Source organism: Saimiri boliviensis, chromosome 13 (genome assembly GCF_048565385.1).
Source record: "Saimiri boliviensis isolate mSaiBol1 chromosome 13, mSaiBol1.pri, whole genome shotgun sequence".
In the NCBI taxonomy this organism is placed as follows: domain Eukaryota; kingdom Metazoa; phylum Chordata; class Mammalia; order Primates; family Cebidae; genus Saimiri; species Saimiri boliviensis.
Window position 1 is genome coordinate 23762326 of NC_133461.1, and position 10873 is coordinate 23773198.

Sequence of the window (10873 nt, forward strand, 5' to 3'; positions counted from 1 at the left end):
CTTTCATCCCCCTAGTCTCATCATAAGAAAAAAACGTTAGACAACACCCACATGACTGGGTGTTGAAGTTCCTCCACAAAACTACACCTTACCAGAATACTTTCTCATAATACTTTACCAGAATTCCTTACAGCTATCAAGGTCAAGAAAAGACTGAGAAACTGTCATGGATTGGAGGAGACAAAGGGCACAGGAAACTAAATGCAGTGTGGTATCCCCCCTGGGATCCTGAAAAGGAGAATAGTTAGCCAAAAAGCCAGTGAAAGCTACATCAAGTCTGGAGCAGTGTTAATAGTGGCAGATCGATGCTAATTTCTTTAAGAAAAATATTTTTAGTAGAAACGAGGTCTCGCTGTATTGCCCAGGTTGGTCTTGAACTCCTGAGCTCAGGCGATCCTCCCGCCTGCCTTGGCCTCCCAAAATGTTGAGATTACAAGGCCTGAGCCACCGCACCTGGCCCAATGTGAATTTCCTACTTTTGACAAATGTGCCATGGTTATGGAAGCCGTAGGTATTAGGAGACATCAGCTTAGGAGTATATAGAGGACTCTGTACTGGTTTTGCAACTTTTTTTAAGTTCCAAAAGAAAGTTTTATTAAAAACAACAACCAAAAAATGCACTTGTACTCCATAAATTTATGCCAAAAACTATAAAATCAAAAAATCATTTTAAAAACAAAAGTTTATGAACTTAGGGTGCAAATATAACCTTGTAAAGCAGCAGCCGATCATCCCCACCCCCATGCACAGCACCCTAGCGAGGGGCTTGAGGGGCAGAGTCTGACTCTCCCGCGCTGGGCGTGGAAGTCCCACGACTCCTCCCCGGAGCCTCACCGGCGCCCGGACTCTGCCCTGGGCGCGCCCCACGGGGCGGAGTCAAACCTGCGGGCGGTGCCGGCTGCACTCGCAGGGCCCTGGCAGCTGACCCTGGCCCCAAGGCCCGAACGCCCAGGGGAGGAGCAGCACTGGGACCCTGTGCCGGCTGGGCGCCCCCCAAGGTAGGCGAGTCTGGCCACCTGGGGGCCGGGTCTCTGCAGCGCGCTGCGGCATCCCCGCCGGGTGTGTGGCGTCCAGGTGCCTTTCCAGCGGCTTCCCCCAGCGGATCTCCTGGCATCAAGGACATTTCCTGTAAAAGGGTCCTTGCTGAAGGGGGTAACCCGCCCTGGAAACCTCAGTTCTTGGCTCGGATTTCTGGGCGAGACGTTTCTTCTCCCCTGGGAAGAGTCGCTTTTCCGCAGAGAGGAACCCCTCTTTAGCTGGGCGCACACCTGATTGTTCACTTAGGTTGATTTTATACAATCCGTTTATCAGGGTCCCCGCGATTTCTGCCTTCTAATTTCAGTGGCCTTGGAGAAAATCCCTTCGGTAAACGCCCTGACCTGGGAACTTCAGTATGATGACTTTGACACATTACTGCGCTCGCCTTTTTTTTTTTAAGAGCAGAGATGAATGAAGGTGGCTGTGTTCATTCATTTGGGAGGGCTTCTGCAGCTGCAGGTGCAGTAGAAAGAATAGCCCATTGCTTGACCGTTTCCTTAACGTTGTGTGGGCATCACGAGATTTTAGAGCTGGGAATTAACAGCGTGCTAGGCGGCTAGACAAAGGAACGCTCTTATCTTACTAAAAAGTAGTATGGGACCGTGCAAGTATTGTTTTCAGATTGGGTGATGACGTAGCTGTGAATTTTTAGCCTTTTCGGAAGGGAAGACAAAATTGAATGTAAGGATCAGAACAAGCAAACAAGCCCCGTACATAAGTGTCTGTTCCCCATTATATTGTAATTGTTTTATTTTAGGAACCAAAACTTCTTTTACTTTCTTGGTGTATATAGATTGGATGAAGTGTCAGAATACTAAAAGGAATTATTCTGTGTTTGTGATAGGAAGGAGATAATCTGTCCTTTTTGATTTGACCTAATGCTATTAAATATTCAGAGCTACGGCAGTCTGGTTTTCCAGAAATGTGAGCTGGGCAGGAGTGTCCGATACCCTGGATGACACAATTGGTGCTGTTGTTAAGCTTTTCCCCAGCTAGAGTGAAGGCCCCTGACACAGAGGAATTTCTGCCCAAGGCAGGGAGTATCCCCGTGTGGTTCCTCAAATATTTGCAGAAAGAATGAAAACAACTATACTTCCAGGCTGCTCTCATAAGAAGGTTCTTACCTCTTGTTGTTTACAAATAAGTTGATTCCTTGTCCTAAGTAGAAAGAGATTTTTGAAATTAGTACAGGTGCTATTTTGTGAATTAGTAATAGGCATGTTAATTAAATTAGTGATAGGCATGTTATTTGTTAGCTTATTTATTTACAGCATGCTCAGCATTGGAGGTGAGTTGTAATCCAAATTGTGGCCAAAGCTAATAAACTTAAGCTAGATTTAGACAAAGCTAAAAATTGAGGTGGACATTTGTTTGGAATAATGCCTGCAAAGGGAAAGAATTGAAGATTTTGATGGGAATGTAAAAGTCTTTTAAAGTAGTAGTTTCACATCTTTCCAATTGAGATATTTACATCCAAATTATATGACTATGTATTGACTGAAAACATTTCATAATGGCAAAATTTTACTACGAATTTACTAACGAGTTTAAATGAATGTCATTTACTAAGCACAAAAACAGTCATATATGTGAGTTTGGAAAACAAAAGAGAGAAAGAGAGAGTGAGAGAGTATGTGTGTGTACATTCAGTTTTAGAAGCTATCTGGTGCATCTGTGAATTTGTGGGCCTATTCATGTATTCATTGAAACAATATTTATTGAAAGCACTGTGTTCTGTGTGGGAGAACCAGGTGGGAGGGGAAGTGGAGTCTGGGCCAAACACAGCCCTGTATAGATAAGACACATTTCTGTCCTCCTGGAATTTACTACGTTGGAGTCTCTTCCAGGCCACCCCAAGTCAAGTTCATAGATTTGCAGACCACATCAATGATCCATTCAATTTGGACAGTGACAGAAACTAGATTAGTTTCAAATCACATATTCCCTTACACTGATTTAAATACTCAAATCTAAAAATGATAGAGGAGCTCACATGTTATTCTGCTCAGTGGTTTTCTTTTTTGTTTAGGTTGGGGAGGAACTTAGGAATCATGTGCTCCAGGTTTGATGTTATGAAATATTAACCTAAAATAGCTAAGTATCAATTCCATGCAAATTAAATAAAAACTAAACTTGTATGGCTGGCAATAATCTAGAGACAAAAATTAATGAACAAAAAATTTAAAATTGAAAATCATCTATCCATTAAATTATTTTTTGGTGTAAATTAGAAAAATGTGACTACAATTATATTTTCCCCCAGAGGAAAACAGCATCTTTATTCAAGTTATTCTTACTTTTCCTCTTTTTTTTCTTTAAACATCTTTATTGAAGATATAATTTACATACCATAAAATTCATCCAAGTGTGTAATTCAATGATTTTTGGTAAATTTACCAAATGGTACAACCACTGGCACAATCCAATTTTAGATCATTTCATCATCCTTCAAACATCCCTGGGGCCTGTTTGCAGTCACTCACCATTCTTACCCCCAGCCTCAGGCAACCACTAATCTATTTTGTCTGTTTAGATTTGCCTTTTCTGGACATTTCATACAGATGGAATCGTACAATATATAGCCTTTAGCATCTGGCTTTCTTCAGTTAGAATAGTTGTTGAGGTTTATTCAGGTTGTCACATGTATCTGTAGTTGGTTCCTATTTATTGCTTAACTAGTATTTATTCCATATCATGGCTACACTACATTTTGTTCACCATTTGGTAGATGTTTCTGCAATTACATTTGCATGGTAAACAGATACATTGGTGCAGCATACATGGTAGAATTATTTGCGAATGACTGATATGAGCCAATATCTTATTTGATGCTTTGACTCTCTTCTATAATTTTAAATATGAATGCCAAGAGTTAAACAACGAGGTTGCTATTAAGCAGTGATTTTTTTTGTATGTGTGTATAACTGTCTAGAGCAGGTGTCCCCAAACTTTTTACACAGGGGGCCAGTTCACTGTCCCTCAGATCGTTGGTGGGCCGCCACATACTGTGCTCCTCTCACTGACCACCAATGAAAGAGGTGCCCCTTCCTGAAGTGCGGTGGCCGGGGGGCGGTGTGGATAAAGGGCCTCAGGGGGCTGCATGCGGCCGTAGTTTGGGGATGCCTGGTCTAGAGAACGAACCAACGTTAAGAACTTCTTAACCTTTCCTTAGTAATTTGGGATGCTGAGGCAGGTGGATCACTTGGGGCCAGGAGTTGGAGACCAGCCTGGCTAACACGGTGAAACCCATTCTCTAATAAAAATATTTTTAAAAATTAGCTGGGTGTGGTGGCATGTGCCTGTAATCCCATCTACTCAGGAGGCTGAGCCAAGAGAATTGCTTGAACTTAGGAGGTGGAGGTTGCAGTGAGCTGAGATGGTGCCACTGCACTTTAGCCTGGACAACAGAGTGAGACTCTGCCTAAAACAAAGAAACAAACAAACAGGAACTTCTTCACTTTCCAAGAACATTGACTTTTGGTATACCCTTATTAGGAATTGGAAAACCGGAACAGCAGTTCCAAGCCAGAATTGTTTTATTGTATATCTCCATTGACCTTACTTTTTGCTAACTATTATGGCAAATGCAATTTTCAGGGGTGCGGGTCATGCTTGACAACTTATGCTTAGAGATCCTCTTAGGGGATTTCTCTAGTTTACTGAAATCCTTTTATAAAAATCTAGTCAGTTCTGTGAGCCTAAAAAGAAGACAATATCTCTCTGAGTATCTTTAAGTTACTACATAAATTGCAAGTTCCTTATGGGGAAGAAAAAAGAGCATCAGAATAACTTGAGATCTGTTTTTGTTTTTGTGTTTTTCAAGACAGGGTCTTATTCTGCCACTCATGCTGGGGTGCAGTGTCAGGATCCTAGCTCACAGAAGCCTCAAACTACTGAGGCTCCTGCCTCAGCCTCCTTTATGACTGGGACTACAGGAATGTGCCAGCAAGCTTAGTTAATTATTATGATTATTTTTTGTAGATGGGGTATCACTGTGTTACCCAGACTGGCCCTCAATTCCTGGCCTTAAGCAATCCTCCCACCTTGGCCTCCCAAAGTGCTGGGATTACAGATGTAAATCACTGGGCCCAGCCCTTGAAGTCTATTTTATTGGCAATTTAGATTGCAAAAGATTTTTTTAACATCTACAATTTGAAAAGAAGGCAATGTAGGTTAAATAATACCGTTTTCCAAAGCTGAATGTCTTCATTTGCAACTCGTTTTTTTCTGCTTGAAATGTCAAAACAACTTTCTAAAACTCCTAAGTGAGAATAGTACTACTGTTTTGATGATCTGTGTGTGATTGGATGGAGTAATCAATCTCAATTGGTAATATTCCTTTGTTTCCTTGGTAAGGATTTTTAAAATTCTAAAACAAATGCATTTTTTTCTAGCCTTACACTGACGATTTTATACCAAGTATCTCCTGAGAGATATTTACCATCTACAGAAATTCATCTTTATTGTTCTCAGTTTCATATACTCCAGGGATCAGGATCAGGGTGGAGACATTCATCATGCTATGTTGGTTCATAAAGAGGAAGAAGGCTTGATTAGTATTGAGCTGTTAACGCCTGCTATTTATTTTGATGAGGTCACTTACATTGTTGTGATCTGATACAGGAACTTTGTTTTACCCAAAATGAGAAGCTGCCTCTGACTCTTCTATCTTTCTATTAACACCTGGATTTTGGTAGGACGCTGCTCTTGGATAAGTCAAACATCTTCATGGTGTGGGAGGGTGGGCAAAGGTGGTGATGAAAAGTAGGGTCGTGGCAGGGCGTGGTGGGTGGCTCACGCCTATAATCCCAGTACTTTGGGAGGCTGAGGTGAGCGGATCACCTGAGGTCAGGAGTTTGATACCAGCATGGGCAATACGGTGAAACCATTTTTAGTAGTCTCTACTAAAAATACAAAAATTAGCTGGGTATGGTGACATGCACTTGTAGTTCCAGCTACTCAGGAGGCTGAGGTAGGAGACTACTTGAACCTTGAACCCAGGAGGCGGAGGTTGCAGTAAGCTGAGATTGCACCACTGCACTCCAGCCTGGGTGACAGAGGGAGACTCTGTCTCAAAAAAACAAAATAAAGAAAGAAAATTATGGTCCTAGCTGTTTCAGGCCCTGAATAAGTAGACGTTTTCATCATTGATCCAACAGTGTATGTGCAGATGGACAAATATGAAGAATGAAAACATATTCTGAATCTAGAAAGCTATTAGAAAAGGAATGAGTAGATGAGAGAAAAAGTTCTAGGTTCATGAATTATATTTAAAACTTGTTGAAAATATTCTATTTCTTATGTATTAATATATATATTTCCTTCTACTTTACCACCTTTAATAAACAGTGCTTATGATTAAGTTTTAAAAAATGTTTAAAAGGCTTTTCTTTTTTCTGTCATGCTGAATGCCTACTTTAATTGATTAGTCTTATAGCATGAGCTAGAATCAGCAGCCCAGTTGCCTGCTGTTTTTAACAATCCTGATTCCATTGCTATATATGTATATTTACCATTTACACTCTTCTTTTGGGGGTCAATAATTTGAATGAAGAAAATCAAATCCAGCTAATTTTGGCTTTCAGTTAGTTCTAATAAAATCAGTGAGGGTTCTTGGATTTTGAAATCTCAATTGTGCATTGTTTTTTCTAGATTCTGCCAGATTACTATTTTTTAAATAACAGTGTACAAATTCACCCTTTTCAGTGTGGAGTATTGTAAGTTTTGGGAAATTGCTGTAATCATAGAACCATGATCACTAACAAGATATATTTCCCCACCCCAAAGTCCTACATGTTCCTCTTGCGGTCAACCTTTTCCCTACTGCCAGTCTCAAGTAACCACTGATCACTTTTGATGCCTACAGTTTTTACTTTTCACTTTCGTAGAATGTCAGATAGATGGAACCATAGACTACATAGCCCCCTGAATTTGGCTGTTTCAGTTAGCATGATGCATTTGACACTTATCTATGTTGTTGTGTGTATCAGTAGTTCCTCCCTTTTTTTTTTTTTTTTTTTTAGACAGTCTCACTCTGTCACCCAGGCTGGAGTGCAGTGGCACAATCTCAGCTCACTGCAACCTTCTCCTCTCAGGTTCAAGTGATTCTCGTGCCTCAGCCTCCTGAGTAGCTGGGATTACAGACATATACCACCACGAGTGGCTAATTTTTGTATTGTTATTTAGTAGAGATGGGGTTTTGCCATGTTGGCCAGTCTGCTCTCAAACTCCTGACACCAAGTGATCTGCGTGCCTTGGCCTCCCAAAGTACTGGGATTACAGGTGTGAGCCACTGTACCTGGTCCATTCCTTCTTAATGAGGGGATGTGCTCACCTGTTGGTAAACATTTGAATTGTTTGCAGTGTTTGGCAATTATGAACACTTGTGAGCAGGTTTTATAGAATATAATTTTTCATTTCACTCAGATAAATACCAAGGCATGGGTTTTCTGTGTTGTATACTATGTATTTAACTGTATGGGAGACCGCCAAGCTGTTGTCCACAGTGCCTGCTCATCTTCCATTCCCATCAGCAGCAGACAGGAGTTCCAACTGTTCCACATACTCACCAGACCTGGTATGGTTTCCTTTTCCTTCCTGGCTGGATAATTTTTTAAGTGACATAAATTATGTTCAAGCTAAAATAATCCAGGGCAAGCTCAGAAAACTGTAGGTATTTTATAAATTTCTGAGCTGTTCACTCTTAAAATATTTTATAGCATCACAAATGATATTTTCCAAAAGGGCATCATGTAAATGCTGCAAGTGACTGTGACATATATCATTAACTTCAGTTTGCTTTTATATTTTCTTGACTGGCAAGTGTTAACCAGCTTTTGGGTTGATTTGTTAATAGAGAAGTTCAAATCAGGAGGAATAATTGGCTAATGCGATAAGGAAGAAATAGTGAAGGGCAACTGAGCTTCGGAATTGACACTTTCAAATCATGTCCTACAAGCAAATGTCCACAATAAGTTGTGCGTGTAAATATTATTTAATATTAATTTAATGCACATTATAGGTCAGATATTCCATTAAGTGCTTTTCATGTATTATCTCATTTAATCCTCACAGAACTCTGAGAAAGTTGGCATTCCCATCAAGGAACCGAGGCTTAGGGAGTTTGAATGACTTTCAAAGATCTCCCAGCTGGTGAGGAAGTGGAACAGAGTCTTGTAGGCAGAACAACTGAGTCCAAATCCCTTGTTTTTTTTTTTTTTTTTTTTTTTTTTTTTTTTTTTGAGACGGAGTTTCGCTCTTGTTACCCAGGCTGGAGTGCAATGGCGCGATCTCGGCTCACCGCAACCTCCGCCTCCTGGGCTCAGGCAATTCTCCTGCCTCAGCCTCCTAAGTAGCTGGGATTACAGGCACACGCCACCATGCCCAGCTAATTTTTTGCACCTTTAGTACAGACGGGGTTTCACCATGTTGACCAGGATGGTCTCGATCTCTCTACCTCGTGATCCACCCGCCTCGGCCTCCCAAAGTGCTGGGATTACAGGCTTGAGCCACCGCGCCCGGCTCAAATCCCTTGTTTTTAAGCCATGCAGTCAAATTGCCTTTGTTCATGGAATAAATCTACTGGGATAACGATATCTGTTCAGGCTCCTGAAGGACACACCTGGAATCTACCAATAGGAGTTCCTTGACTGTTACTTAGTGACCTGCTTTGGAAAACCTTGATTCTTAAACTATCTTGCACCTAAGAAGTGAGGCTTAGAAACTGCTTCAGAATGTAGCAGGAGGCAAAGTGATAAGTTAGAAGGAGCTAGCAGACTCATGAGAAAGAGCCAGACAACTCGTGGCTTGGGATCCAATGGCCACCAACTAGCTATCTTTGCTTAATCTTGTTGAGCCTTGCATTTCATCTGCAAAATGGGAATAATACTGATCTCTCAGGGCATATGTGAGGAGTATTATAGAGAGCGTACCCTACCTGGAATATAGTCTTCACTTAACAAATCCTGGGCCGGGAGTGGTGGATTACTGAGATCATGCCTGTAATCCCAGTTCTTTGGAAGGCTGGGGCAGACAGATCACTAGGTCAGGAGTTCAAGACCAGCCTGACCAACATAGTGAAACCCTATCTCTACTAAAAATACAAAAATTATCCATGCATGGTGGTGTGCACCTGTAGTCCCAGCTACTTGGGAGGCTGAGGCAGAAAAATCACTCGAATCTGGGAGGTGGAGGGTGGTGAGCTGAGATCACGCCACTGCACTCCAGCTTGAGAAACAGAGGGAGACTCCCTCTCAAAAAACAAAACAAAACAAAACAAATCCTGGCCCCTCCTTCCCACTCTTCTCCAGATGGGAAGGGAGACATACTCTCTGTACCTCTTTGCAGTTTAGTTGCTGAACTGAACACTGGCTGAAACTTTAAGCTCTTTTTCATTGTTTCAAATTATGCCAGTGAACTATGAGAATAGACTATTTTGTTACAAAGACATCTGAATTTGGGGTCAACCTATCTGTGTTTAGTTGATGAGGCTCTTATAACCTTGAAAAACTTACATCCTTTTTTTGTGACACACACACACACACACACACACACACACACACACTGAAGATAATAATTACAACACAGAGTTGTAATGATTAATTTTGGCAATATATGATAATTTTTTTGGTCAATGGCACATGATTTGTCAATAGATATTCGTACATTGTATTTACATCAATATTTCATTTTTACCCCAAAATAGCTTTTATCTTATGTCTAAGAATTTTCTATAGCACTAGTTATAATATCTGTGTATATACAAATGAGTAGCAGGTAGCTGAATAAAATTAATTCTACTTAGCCAAAGGTTAATTATTATTTCAAAACAGAACTTGAGTACAGAGTTAACATGCACGGCTTTTGTATACTGTGCATCATTTTCAGGTAAACTGCACAGTCACCTGAGATTTAGCCGGCTGACACTGGATGTCACCATTGTGCTGTATAATGTAGCTGCAGAACAGGTGTGCTATTTAGTATTCAGGACACGGTTAGTCTTATCAGGGTTTGAAAATACGTTCCGAATTATCTTTGTGGCACTTTTGTAGTAATGTTTTCAGTTTCTAATATCCAAGCTCTATAGAATAGTGATCAAAAATGAACAAATAATCTGTTAGAACCAGGAAATTAAAACCTGAAAACTCAGAAACTGTGCTAAAACCAAGCAGGGGTCTCGATTGCAACCCGGAGTAATTGACTCTGGCTGACTTAGTAGAAGAATAAGTTACTGAGAAGATATAGAGCAACTACTGGAATTGATGGGAATGTTGAAAAACTAGGTTTGGAAAATGAGAGGATCTCATATACTAGGACACCAGTGAAATCAGACTGTGGGATGAAGGGGTTAGGATCTTCCTGACACAGCTACTGGCCACTGGATACTGCCACTGAATTTCCTGCCACTTGGACAAGAAGCACCACTCTGTATCAGAGACGCCTTCCTTTCCTGAATAATGACTGAATTTCCACTGCTGCCAGCTCCAACCAGACAGTTGGCCAGTCCCTGAGTTGCACTTCCAGTACGGGCTCTCATTGGCTGATTCTAGGTATTGTCCCTGTGCTCCAGCTCCAGGGAGTGAGCATGAACAAGGGGCCTTTCCTGCAAGACTCATACAGATGTGCCCCAGCATATCTGGGAAGGAGATTCAAGTGCTAGCTAGCCAAAACCTGTCAGACATCCAGCATGGTGCTTTTCAATTAGCAGACCCCAGAAGTGAGTGGAGAATACCGCTGTGCAGTCAACCAGACTTTGTTGCCCCTTTTCCAGGTGGACCTGGGGGTCAGTTGTTTATAATTTTGCAGTACCTGACAGCTTCACTCTATCTTTGCTTCA

The 10873-nt window shown here is 41.3% G+C and overlaps 1 protein-coding gene across 4 annotated transcripts in view; it reads left to right on the top strand.

The window, feature by feature from the left end:
• Positions 1 to 909: 909 nt before the first annotated feature.
• CCDC68 (coiled-coil domain containing 68) overlaps positions 910 to 10873 on the top strand; it is a 61813-nt gene continuing 51849 nt past the window's right edge. For all 4 annotated transcript variants that reach the window (XM_074383404.1, XM_039463777.2, XM_074383406.1 and 1 more), the window contains exon 1: positions 910 to 998. The gene's annotated coding sequence lies outside the window, so the exon portion shown is untranslated. The remainder of the gene's footprint in view (positions 999 to 10873) is intronic.